This window comes from Paramisgurnus dabryanus, chromosome 1 (genome assembly GCF_030506205.2).
Source record: "Paramisgurnus dabryanus chromosome 1, PD_genome_1.1, whole genome shotgun sequence".
Classification (NCBI taxonomy): Eukaryota; Metazoa; Chordata; class Actinopteri; order Cypriniformes; family Cobitidae; genus Paramisgurnus; species Paramisgurnus dabryanus.
This window is the reverse complement of record NC_133337.1, coordinates 22,467,038-22,481,519: the sequence shown is the minus strand read 5'-3', so window position 1 is coordinate 22,481,519 and position 14,482 is coordinate 22,467,038.

Below are 14,482 nucleotides of genomic sequence, written 5' to 3'. Positions count from 1 at the left end.
TGTTGTTAGTGATTTTTTTGCAGAGGTTTACCTGACGTTAAGTTTATTCTACGAAAGCTGTTTGTTTATGTTATTAAAATTAATGTTTGGATTACACTCCGTCTAATTTGATTAAAGATAATGACTAGTGCGGTGGATGTGATATTAGTAAACCTTCCAACCTCCATCAACGTGTTTTTAAATTACTTATTGCGAGAGGAAAAACTGTTTTAGTCATTTTACAAAAGTTTTTGTAAAAGTTTAAAGTTAAAGTTGTAAAGTTTTTATCGACATAAAAAAAATATTGCATACGTTTTGCCCAAATCTGTAATGGAAATGCAGCTAGTGTATGTCAAGACAGGACCTGTTACATAATGCATAGAAGAAGCTTGGGAAACTGAATTGTTTTTGTTATCAAAAAAGTTTTTTGGGACATTTTGTTCCCGTCTAGCAGTGGTAATGAATGTAATACTCTTTTTCTGTGGTACATTGCCAGGTTCCAGGCTTCTGACTTTTCAGATGTGCCAGTTTCCCTTTCATGGCCTTTAAATGTCACTTGTGCTTCACGTAAAGGAGTTTATCTGCCAGTAGAATTATACTGGTTTTGAGACGAAAGCTATTAGGAAAAGACAGCAGAAATCTCACAACTTGTACTATTCAGCCATTTAAACCACAAGCGACACTACATTTTATAGTCTCGAAAGACGTTACACTCCTTAGCTATGCAAGTGCAAGAAAACCCAATTGTTGTTCTGATTTGCTGTCATTTTTTTATGCCACACAGATGGCATAAACATTGCTTGACACTAAAACTTTGTTACACCTGGTTAGGAAATGATCAGTATTTGATTTGAACCTGTGATGTGATAGCACACACTAAAACGTACAAGCTGATTTTGGTACTAGTAATCGCTCTTTAACTTTCCACAGTTTTAATAGTCTATCTTCATTTTTGTACAAACTTGTAATTATATCCTGATCAAACCACTTAGGATTTCAATACGTTGTCTTCCAATCTTGCCTCCGCAAAAGGGGTACATTAGTTCTCCTACAAAGGCCCAAAAAGAATTTGTGATAATTCTCTTTCCTTTCTTGGAGAACTGTGATAATGATGTCAATTTTCTAAGCTCATCCCCAAGTCTTTCTTTTCCATTCCCTTAGCAATCAATTTGCAGCACGACTAATTGTGGATTAAACTTTCGAACGTTTCTTCTCTCCCTTCTGATAAAAGGATGAAGAGACAGGGTGAGCGAGAGAATAATCAGCTCGCTCATCTCTTGTCACCTCAAACAGTCTCACCACAGCATATTCAGTGCCTGGGAGGTTTGAGCGGGGAGTCTTCATGGTGGGAACAACACTGTCAAACTCGAAAGCTCAACACAAGATGCCACACACAATCCAGCTCGGTCACGTTTCTTCACCGATGGTGCTGGAGAAATGGCAGGTGTGTCAGGACTGGTGAGCTATGGTTAGACAGGTTCAACACTTCCTGCAGTCTCCTTCGAAGCTACCGTAGATGTGGATGCATGAGACATTTTATTCAATTGTATCTTTCACTGGAATGATGGAAGCATCGTCTGTGGATGGCTTCGCAAATAAAGCGAGGGGTATTTTTAAAACCTATCTGAAGGTCATGAATTGTGTCATGGACTAAGTCAAACTTGAGTCAGCTGTGTTTTCCACCCTTATTTTTCCTCAGCAACAATGGCTGCTTAGTTAGTGCTTAAAGGGATAGTTCGGCCAAAAACGATATTAAACCCATGATTTACTCACCCCCAAGCTGTCCGAGTTGCTATGTCCATCGTTTTTCAGACAAACACATTTTCGGATATTTTAGAACATGTTTTAGATCTTTCAGTTGATTAAATGTAATGTTACCCGGGTCCACCCATAGTCCACGACCTTCAAGTCCAAAAAAAGTGCGTCCATCCTTCACAAATTAAATCCAAACGGCTCCAGGATGATAAACAAAGGTCTTCTGCGGGTAATCTGCGCGGTGTTGTTGTAGAAATATCCATATTTAAAACTTTATTAACTAAAATAACTACCTTCCGGTAGCGCCGCCATCTTAGTCGCGTCCGCATTCAGGATGAGAGCTTACGCAGCCTTTGGAGGCTACTCTGCTGCTGCTCTGTGCCCCGCCCTCCGAATTTTTTCATACGTCACTAAGAAAAGTGCGTACACTACGCTAATACTCTCTCCTGAATGCAGACGCGACTAAGATGGCGACGCTACCGGAAGGTATTTATTTTCGTTAATAAAGTTTTAAATATGGATATTTCTACAACAACACCGCGTGGATTACCCTCAGAAGACCTTTGTTTATCATCCTGGAGCCGTTTGGATTTAATTTGTGAAGGATGAACGCACTTTTTTTGCACTTGAAGGTCGTGGACTATGGGTGGACCCTGTAACATTACATTTAATCAACTGAAAGATGTAAAACATTTTCTAAAATATCCGAAAATGTGTTTGTCTGAAAAACAATGGACATATGCAACTCGGACAGCTTGGGGGTGAGTAAATCATGGGTTTAATATCATTTTTGGCCGAACTATCCCTTTAAATTTAAGTTACAAGAAAGCAGTGACTTGCTATTTCCAGAGGCGCTGTAGATTTCCCTATCCATCTGTTGAAAATGTAATTAAATCATACATGAGACTTCAAAATATGACCTTTTTGTCCTTAGGTGCTTTCTGAACACCGGTTTGTGACAGCCTAAGGCAAAAAAAGAAAGCTTGGTCTGCTACTTAGATATGCAGTCAATGTAAATGCATTAACAGCTTTAGCTAAAGATTAGATAATGCTTATTAAACATGAAATCAACATTTCAATAATTCTACAGTAAATTGAACATTTACATTTATGTATTTGGCAGACGCTTTTGTCCAAACCCACTTACAGTGCATTACAAGGTATACATTTTTCATCACCATCTGTGTTCCCTGGTTTCGAACAACAATACATTGCTATGTTCGCTCAATGCTCTACCACTGAGCTATACAGGAGCAATATTAGCTGGTCTAGACTAGGCAAAGAACCGGTTATATCTCTCCGTCACCTCCTGTAGTAGCTTTGCCACGGGTGCCCGTGCAGCTGTTTTAATACATCCGTATGCCACTCACGGATCGTCTTGAGAATGCGTCCCCACGGCGCCGCATTGTTTCACCTTGGCAACAGAGGAAATTTCAAGCCCACCTGCTTAGAGCTACAAGGCCTGATGCCAACTCAAGCTAATTTAATTAAAGAGACTCTTGTGCTGGGCGAGCAGGGAAATAAGGTTCCTAACTATGGCGCCCAGACAGAGAGAGGGATGCTGTTTTACTAATGCTATTACAGAAAACAGGATGCAAGTTGAAATGAGAAACGGAAGGTGACACATGAGAACCATTGTGCTAGGGGTGGATGAAGGTTAGAATCCAGTTTGTGTCTCGATATCATTTCCCAATTCTACTTGCATGTTTTGCTTCATCCAATAGGGATGCCCAAAATAATGAATTCCACTGTGTGGTTTATTACTACATTACTCTCATTGAAGTATTTCTCAGTAGCTGTATACTGAGCAGGTAAGCAGCCTCTTTAAAGTTTTCGATTAACTGTCAGGTCAAGTTTTGCAATAAACTCTCAGGACCGCATGATCAATCACGGTACCCCATGGGTCAACCCTCTACACGTTGTACAACTTTATATGGTAGCCATTTTCTTATCGAGTACTCTGAACATTGAATAGCCTGTTCAAGACAAATGTAAGATGTGATTGAACAGGACATGTAAGAGTAGGGAGTTTTTTGAAAAACAAATACCCGTTAAAGCAATCAACACCTTTGAAAAGCGGTTGCCAAGTTAAGGCTGGCACACAGAAATATTAACTGGAGAAAATAAAAAAGCAATTCCCCTTTAACTTTAATTGAAAACGTTTAATTTTTCGATTTACTGTATGGATTTAGATATATGCCCAACAACATTTATGTTCCTATACTACTTGTATAACTTCCAAAGTGCATGTGCCAATTCATCTGGGAGTTACAAATGTGCAACAACAAAATTAATGTTCTGTGTAATTGGAAATACACATAAACACTATTGGCTTTTGTATTTAGCTCCAGTTGGCCTATCAAAGCTGTATTTGTCCATATTGAATCAATGGCTATGTTTAGAATGGAGTACATGCATTCTGCATACTACACAGGGAATTACTTTTGTATTGGATCTGCTTTTAAGCTCTCAAAGTGGCGGATCCGTTGACTTGCATGACGGAGCACTGGGGTTGCTGCAAACTAACGTTATCTTTATATTTTTACTGAGGAAAACATATCGGATGGGTAAGTGTTAGTAAATAAACTTGATTTTGAAAGTATACCACCATGTTTTTATGTTTGAAAATGAATCAATGAAGCTAGCCTGGGTGCCAGCCGATCTTAGCCCCGCGCACCACATTTTGAAGAGGGGAAGATCGGTCTGGGGTTTTTCCGTTGAGGAGCTACTATGCGAGTCCCAAAGCTGGTCGAACCAATCAAATTGTGAGGGCGGGCCTTATACGATGATGGACAGATGTTTAACAGTAACGTAATCAACCGCGTCACCAAAGAGTGCGTGTGTTGAATCTGTTTACAATGAAATGGCTGGCGCTGGAGAATTCAGATGTGTGGATTCTGACATTGAGTCTGTTCTAAAAGATATCCACAGAGCATTGATTTTAAAAGAGGAACAGAGAAACGCGAGCAAGGCATTTGTTGATGTTTTTGCCGTCCTTCCTACGGGATTCGGCAAAAGCTGGTCGCACTTATGGAGGACAAAGTTAAAGAAGCAACTGAAATGAGTGTCACGGCGATGCAACTCGGCGTGCACGACGAGATGGATATAATTAGCGGTCGTTGCCAGCTTCTTTTCGGAAGCCCGGAATCGTGGCTGCTGAATAAGTGGAGGGACATGCTAGGCTCTAATATTTTTCAAGCCAACGTACGTAACGTTAATGGGTATCGTCGTGGATGAAGTTCACCTAACGTACAAATGGTAAGAGATAGTCTTACTGTATGACTTAGTAAATACTTAATGTTGTGATATAAATGAAATGTTGTAAACATAGTAGGTGTTGATGTACGTTGCTACTCAGACTTAGTATAATCACAATGTTAGTGTCATTGTAGCGAAATAACTAGCAGTTCGGTCAGGCTACAAAAGACGACATTTCAACATACGTTACACACTCCGTTGCTCTGATTGGTCGTAGGTCTATCCAATTGAGTGCAGAGGCATTTTTCGCTTGAGACACGCCTCATAATTATAGCTCAATGGAGCGGTATCAGACTCAAATTCTGACTAGAATTGAGTATGACAACGTCAGGCTACAATGAAGCCATGTCAAGGACATCAAAAATCATCCTCGGGTGGTTGTATTGCATTATGAGATATGGTATTTCAGTATTCTGCAAAAGTAGTTGCATAGGCACTTAATGTAGAAAGCTTGCATATAGTACTCTGCACAGTATGCTGTTTCTTTCATCAGGCAGTATCACATTCTGAACATAAAAGCGATGACTGCACAGATTTGTCCATTCATGAATCAGTTTTCAATCACATAAGTTCACTATAAGGTTACAGCGGACCATTTGCGACATTGACACCTATTGCAAAAGGCCAAGCGAGGTACTGTGATGTTGTCCAGAGCTATCAGCCGCCTTTGCTTTTCTCTCCAGATGACATGCATCGCTACCTCTGCCCTTTCTGGTCATCTTCATTCTTTCCTTCAAATAGACTCTGCGGTGGCTGTCTGGCCAAACAAACCACATGTGGACCCAAAGGGAGACGGACGGAATTGGAATTGAAAGCGTTTGTCTCTGCATCACTTACAATACTGTTGCTTTTCATCATAGGGTCGGTTGTGAGTGTTTGACAGAGAAGAATGCCACTCCAGTCAGGTAGAAAATCAGACAAAGCGTAGTGACTGCACACCGCAAGATTACCTCCCGCATTTACTAATGCATTCTGACCAGACCAGGCTCCCTCAGGGGGTCCAGGACTGTCTGAATTATATCGATACTCTTTCATTCACCTGTAGACTTACCCCACTTGCTCCCCGCGATCTGTTTTTCTTCTCTTGCAATGATCCATTATGGCCTAAATTGTTTGACTGGCAGAAATCCATAGATGCCAGGCGGCTTAACAGCAGAGATTTACGAATTCAGGTTGTGCACAGGTTATATATTCATTTAAAAAGTGGCTGGAATATTTATTATTATAAACTTGTCTCGTGTATTTGAAGGAACCATGGCTGCTTTGTATTGCCAAGGGCTGCCCAAGAGGCCATTTGACTGACATGTAATGCAACCAACCAATCAATCAATTAAGCTTCTTAAGTCTGAGCAAAAAAATGATGCCATGACTACAGTACCAATGGGAGTGAAGGAAGAAAACGTACCATTTGTCAACTAATTGAATTGGATACAGCAGTTGACTAGAAACTCATACTAGCAACCATTGAGATTTAATTAATATCAGTGTGAACGCTCCTTAAGGCACCAGTTCTGGTTCTGTATCTTTGATCAGCATTATCCCAGAAATAATTATAAATGCTCAGTAATTAAGATGCTCAAGGGAGCCGGTGGAAATACTTGACGGATCAGAACTCTTTAATAATGCATGCAGATGATTTCTCACATAAGCGTTATAAAGTTTAAGTTTTGTAAATTTGAGTTCATATTTCTGACCTTGCACTATTAAGAAGGTAAGAGGACTCTGCTTTTAAGTTCCTCTAGTCAAAGTATAACAGGGATAAATGAGGCTGGTTCTTTTGCCCTATCAGTTCTCCAGGCTGCTTCTTAAAGGTGCAATTTGTAAGATATTTGCAGTAAAATGTCCAAAAACCACTAGGCCAGTGTTATATATTTTGTCCAGCTGATTACTATCAATATCTGTAATGTTTTCAACTACTTGTAAATCATGAGAAAATTTCCATTCAAAACATTGACACGGGGCAGTGCAGTCTCCTGTCAATGACGTTAATATCCATGTGACCCTTTGTCACCGCCTTTACTGACGTAAACCACATGACAACAGTGGTCGAGCTCGAACAAATAAAATGGCGGCCAAGGAATCAGCTGGAGCACAAATTTAGTGAAAATAAACGTATATTTTCGCTTTTTAAGCATTTTAATTGCATTTCTAGCGAGAAATTAGTATTGTAGTTTTCAAATATGTGATTAGTTATCACAAAGGCGCTCTCTGTTTATATTTCAAACACGCTGCCTTTGAAGTGCGTCGGAAAGCCTTTCTCTGAGCGGCCTTCAGGCCTCCGAGGCCGAAGTCATTTCCTCAAGAGGCAGCGAGGCAACAAGTCCTCACTGCCTTGAGTTTTCGGACGCAGCGAGCCAGTGTTGTGGACAAATGTGGAACTATGCGATAGCGCCTGTCGGGCTACGCGCTTGCTTATGAACTTATGGATATCTCTGTACCGTCTGCCGCTGGTTGTGTCAGCTCCTGTAAGCGTACCGGCCAACCAAACGACCCAAGAAGAGTTTGGAACAAAACAAGGGAGGATCAATTTGTTGCATTATCTGGATGGAGAGAGCTTCACGACAACATTTAACTAGACCGAGATTCTGATCCTGCTTGTGTTTTACGCGATGGGTGAGTTGTTTTGATTCGTAACCCTTCAAAAAACGTATGCTATTATATTGATCACAACATTAGTGTGTAGATTGTAATCAGCGCGTCTTCCCGCGGACGATATGCACATCAAAGGTATTGTACAGCAATATAAATGGTCATTTTAAGACACTTCACAATAAGATTTGTACTGTCAATACATTATGTCAAAAATCATTGTAGATTGTAAGTTGAAAACTTAATTCTGTGCTGTGTTTACCATCGAATTTGGACTAATACTGTAATATCAATATGACTAACAATTTCGTTTTGAACATCACATATAAACTTACATAATGAAATAAACGATGTCATCAAACGCAACATTTATAAGACTTGATTACCTTACGTGATTTCTCGTTCGCGTCTGATTGATGGCCATCAGTGGTTGAGTTAAAGACTACAAATCCCATAATTCCACGCTGCTTCAGAGCGTCAGTAAACAACATCATTGTTATTGTTTGATCTGGCGCCATCTAGCGGCGAAAATTTTACAAACTGCATCTTTAAACTGATCAAGGGTTGACAAAATGTATGAAGTCAGGACTGCAAGGTCATTGGTTCTTTTTTTGTCTTTTTGCCTCCCATTATCAGAAATCCAAGAAATGTTATGCAATGGCCATTTCATTACAAGTTTCATTTTACTTTTTACTTAGTTTACAGTTTACCTAGTGGGGGTGAAGATGTTTAACGAAATCTTCAGCATCAGGTTTAGATGAAAGAAAAAAGTGTGTGCTGTTGGACAAGCCATAAATTGAATGGTTCCTTTTTTGGTCCTGATTTAAGTTTTGGGTCAAGACTACAGTACTGCTTACTACTGGGAATGCACATGGTGAAAATCCTGCTTGTTTATGCAAAAATGATTGACTGCAAAAATGATTGGATTTGTCCCTTTCGCAAATGACTTTTTGTGCCCTGTTGTTCTTTCTGAGATCTGAAATTAAACTTTGAAGAGCAATAAATGAGTTTGTGTAAGATGACTGACTTTCGCTTGCTGACGGGTACCTACTGATGACTATATTTTCTGGAAAGTGATTGCGACCTAATTTATCTGAAATAAGACAAAAAGCAATCAACACGTTTACTGCATAAATATGTTTGTTATTCAATCTTTAGGCTTTTATTTTTACATTATCAGTCATCTAAAGCAGTTGCATATTGATTTTTTCCTGCGCTGAATGAAGTTATGGTGGAAAGACTTCTAGAAGGATCTCTTGAATTGTTTTTATTACCTTAGAATGAGACATTTTATCTACATACACCGCAGGTCTCCTTACATGGAAGTCGCCATCATGTTTCTACAGTAGCCCTAAATGGACAAACTGTTCTACAGAGCGCGTTTTGTTCTTACGTTGTCTCAGACGAAATGTTCGTCATGTGAAAGCTACCGTAGCTTCTCATTGCATTTCGATACTGAAGTTGGTTGCAATCTTACGGCTAGATGGCGCTAAAAACCCATACTGTACCTTTAAGTCCCTTAATATGGTTTATGCCAGCACAGCATGTTCTCCCCACACCAGACTTCTGTCTTCATATAGCAGACACATTATTTTATTTTGTTGCTGCCTACTTTTAAAATTGGTTCCCTGAGTTCCTTGTGAATAGTTTTGTGAATTAATTGTCAATTATCTTTTATTATTACGACTTGCAAATTGAAAACCTTTTAAAAAAGTCAATGTGATACGTTTCTATGCTTTTACCTTTCTTTTGTCTGATGAAGAGTAGAGGTGACTACTTCAAGCTACAGGGAATGGTCCACATGCTGTTGAGGGTGGAGAGGTCAAGTCATTTCAAATTTGCTATGACTAACCTTCAACAACGTAGCCGTTGGCCTGTACTTTATCAACCAGACAAGAAGACACATCTCCTAACCAAAAACATTGAAATATATGAATCACTTTTTCTGTTGGGGAAGACACCTACACCTCTCCAAAGGTTAAAGTATGCATTTTGTATTCATTAATGCCTCAACATACACTACAAGTCTTTCAGTGCCGTGAAAGTGAGCGACTGTAATTTAAACAATCGCTGTTTGCTGCTTTTTCCATGGTGGTGGATGCTGGTTCTCCCGCATGGAAAATGATCTGCTTTGTAGCATCTGTCCTTACTTAAGATAGTTGAATCATAGTGGATGTGTCTCCATAAATGTAATTATGAATACAGGGAAGCTTTTGATGAAAGTTAAGTCATCTTTTTCCACCCTTTCTCTACCCGGTGTCGCACATGGTTGTGTTTTGAAGGCTGACGTCCAATATGTTGCCCTGCTGTCCCACCAAAGCTTTATAACCACTCTAGCTTAAACACTAGCTCAAGACTTTTCCAGCTCAGGTTTACTTACGAAAAGCATCAAATAGTTTATCCAAGAAGTCAAAGTTTGGCCAGTCTGCATGGTCCAGTCAGCCCCTGCTTGAAATGCCATAAGTACTGTAGACTATTTGTGGACAAAAAGCATTTTCTCCATAGGCTGTAGGAAGTGTAAGACTAGTCATGTTCTGATAAATAGTTTTCATTCATTTCAAAGAGTGAAAAATATTGGCTAATATTGTTTCTTGAATGCTACATTTGAAGTTTACTGAGCCAAAATATGATGGATATCAGTTTGCATACTTCCAGACCGTCTGTCAAGCAACTGCTAATGCTAACGGATAATCTCAGTTTTTAAACACCTTTTTTATCAACCAGCATAAACTTTGGGAAAAATTTGGAAATCTATTGAAGTTTATTTTGTGAGGTGTACAGAATTATTAGTAAATCCACATGCACAGGTCGGCATGTGAGGTTGTAGTTCATGTCCTCATTAGCAGTGCATGGCATCTTTTTCAGTGTTCTGGTGCTGTGTGTAGCTGTTTTTGATCTGATCCACATCTCATAAGTGTTGGGGTGACCTGTACCTGAACCAGCTAAAAATCAATACCCACAAATCCCTACCTGGCCCGTCTTTCTCAGAGTTCATTTGCTCTGTACTACTGCATTAATTATTCTGGATGCTGCCCTCTCACACGATTCACTTAATCCTTTGTCATTTCCCTACATTCAAAGCATTTCTTTGCCAAGCCATCAAGGCAAGAGTTTTCTGAAATGACTCTTAATGTGGTGAGGAGAGGTTTGTCGCACTGTTCATTAGCAACGGCGATGCTATCAAGGCTAAATGGGCCTCTGTTAATACACACTGGCTTAGCACCATAATTAACTTGTCACTTATAAAGAAAATCTATAATAAACACTTGTTTGTCCTGAAGCCAAGGATTACGGAGATAAAGTTTATCAGCATGCTTTGTGTGTATGTGTGTGTGCATGCATGTGTGTGTGTGTGGCTCCGACCACATTGATTTGAGGCAGTCTCGGGTGCTGTAGTTTTATTACCTTATAGATTTATATTCTTTTATTTATGGGCCTTTTGTGGTTTATTAGATTGGACAGTACATTAATGGGGAGGAAAGGGGTAATGGGATCAGGACAGGACACAGGCTGGGCTCAAACCTGCACCCTTGTGTTGTACATTATGCCATGTGCTACCACTGCACCACAGACTCATCTTTTCATTTTGCGCATTTCTGTAAATGTACTCACAGATGCGGATAAATCTTTAGTAGAAGTTTTCTACCAAGGTATGAGTAATTGGTAACACTTAGCAATAGGGTTGTTCTTGTTAACATTAGTACATAGCAAGTAAGGGATAATGTATAGACAGCAGGTTGTTATTGCAGAAATAAGCCTCGACAGTGTGATCAGGAGCTGACGCGAAGCAGAGAGACTTGTATCACAATGAAGGGGCTTGTTTCACAATAACAACTGGCAATTTTGGGTGTGTCCCTGTAAATGCAAATGAGCTGATTAAATGCAAACACTGATCGCCATAATGGTGTTTGTTGAAATTGAAACTCAATTGTGATGTCAATTATTCTCTCTACCCCCCCCCCCCCTCTCTCTCTCTCTCTCTCTCTCTCTCTCTCTCTCCCTCTCTCTTCATCTCTGCACTAAATGGTTGGATAGTGCAGATTAACTCTTTCACCGCCAGCGTTTTTAAAAAAAAAAGTTGCCAGCCAGCACCAGCATTTTTCATAATCTTCAATAAATATACAAACATACAATATATCAAATAAAAGAACAGACCCTCTGCTTTCAAACAAAAAAAAATCAAATATTGGTAGGTTTCTTCAAAAACATAATAGTTGTATTGCGCAAAGCCGGAAATACTTGTCATTGGCAGGGAAGCGTTTTCACTAAATTGACGAGATAACTTGTCAATGGCGGCGAAAGAGTTAAGAGGCGATATTATTATAATAAGATCCCCTTTTTACGTCACATAGGAAGAAAAATCGAAATGATAATTAAAGCTTAAACATGAGTCAGATTTTCATGATATGTCCCCTTTAAAGGGGGGTTCAATGGTATTTCAAGGATTCTGACTTATTAACACAGTTATAGAGTTGTTTCCTCATGCTAAACGTAGACAAAGTGTCAAAAAAGCAGTTGGAGAGTATTTCTGTGCCGAATGCACTTGGCCAGGGTTCGTACAAGTTTCGTAAAGTTTTTTTTCGATTACAGGTCCAACTGACGTTTCAGGGGTTTTCTATACGTATCACTTCTTTATATGGGCACCTCCCCCGGAAAACCCCGCCCACCCGTCAATCAGCGGGAGACGCTAGAGCTTGCAAACATCTTATCACGCCACTTAGCTTTGTTTAATTTCAAAACTCAACAATGGCACGAAAGATGAAGTGTATTTTTGGATGTAAGGAAAAAAGAAATCCAGCCTTATGAAAACAATGGATATAGTTTATTATCCGGGGTAGCAGCGGAGTTTTGCGTGTGTTTGATATGGTGAATTTGAACATGACGAGTTGCACGCGGTAAGTAAGACTTATGTCTTATGTTGGAAATAGGCGCGTGCATATTATATAAATGACACGAACATGTAGGGAATCATAAGTTAAAACAGTGTTGTATAGTGTTGCATGACTTGTACTCGCTCCTCCCGTGGTAGTAACTCCCCCTTCTTCATTTTTCCGTACTTTATCGGAAAGATTCGGTAAAGCTATTCTTTCTTTTAGAAATCTGATTAAACTAAAGACCATTCGGAGATATAAAGGATGTCATACTACTCTATAGGTACTCCAGATTAACATCAGAAATGCAGAAACAGTGTGTGTTACGTGAGCTTTAAGGCTAATACAATTGTTCGTGTAAGTTCATTGTGGATTAACTAATCTTAACAATTACATCTTTTCATTTAAAACATTTCTTAAAATTTTTTTAAATTAACCTGAACTAAGATTAATAATTAATGCTGTAGAATTATTGTTTAGTGTTAGTTAATGCATTAAATAATATTAACAAATACAACATTATTCTAAAGTGTTACCAATAAATGTATATAACAGTAGTGCCTTTTAACTGTATTACTATATACATGTAGCTTTTCTGGAGACATTCAACACGAAATGTTTTACAAAATCCATGCAAATATTTATAAATTCACATATTCCTGTGAATTAAATACATTGCGAATGAAAGGTGCAATATAGTAAGTCTTACAATATAGTAAGTGCAAAAACAGCTGCTTCACACATTTGAGGTAAAGACAATGAAGTCGTTCTGTGATTCACTCGAATTCAGTAGTGATGTGCCAAAGTGCAACATTGCCAGCGGGTGTGAGGTATGTGCGACGCATATATGCACATACATACACATCCAAACATGCATTGATGACTGTCATTTTGTAACCGCTGCACTTTCTAACAGGCAGCAGGTTGCTTTGACTGACAGAACTCATCTACAGAACAGCGGCAGTTGTTTTGCTCCGGTATAAGAAATAGAGGAGCGTGTCTTTGAGCCGCCAGATCTGTCAGTACAACAGGAAGTATGACAGACCTGTCAGTGTGTGAAACAACGGTCAGTTCGGCTGCACCGTCATCTCCTTTTGACACCTGTCTGTAGCTGTGGCAGTTCAGAATAATACTTGTTTGGCCATTTGAAGTCTGTACATAAAACGGACTGGAAAGAGATTGTGCTGTTGTTGACAGGGTTAGATGACCTTTGTGGCAGATGAATTTGGTTGTCTGGCTGTTTTATCCTCTGTATCTTTCTCTTTTTATCTGTTCATGAGTCAGTGAGTTTTGTTGACAGGAGTGTTGCTCTGGTAGCAAGCAGGGGGTTGTATTAGTTGATGGGGCGTGCAGGGGCCAAAAAGGTCTCCTCCCCCTTTCCAACATCCTCTTTCTCCGTATTTATTTTCCTACAGACTTTGTCATCTTTGATAGCCTCTGGGTGTTTAATATACTTTATTGAAGCCTGCACTACTGTAGACCAAATGTAATCTGCAACCATGGACCAAGATGACAAGCACAGTTATTTTGCTGTGTTGATGGTTTTCTCACCGAAATAGGGTGATAACGAAGAGCTTGTCATTAAAAAAAAAAAAAATCTTTAGCTTATATCACAGACAAATTTGTTGCTATAAAGTAGGAAGGAACTTTCTCATTTTGGAAAGGTTATTTTCAATCCAGCCTCAGGCCACAAAAGGACGAACTCAACCCGTTGGGTTGTAATTTAAAGGGGACATATCATGAAAATACTTAAGTGCTATATTTGGGTCCCCAGTGCTTCTATCAACCTAGAAAATGTGAAAAAGAACAACAAGTAACTTAATTTTGGTAAACCATTCTCTGCAAGCATGTGAAAAAATAGGTCATTGATATTTGGCTCCCCTTGTGATGTCAGAAGGGGATAGTACTGCACCATACAACCACGGCACTACCATTAAGTGCAGAGATCACCTCATTTGCATTTAAAAGGACACACCAAAAACTACACATTTTTGCTCACACCTACAAAGTGGCAATTTTAACATGCTTTA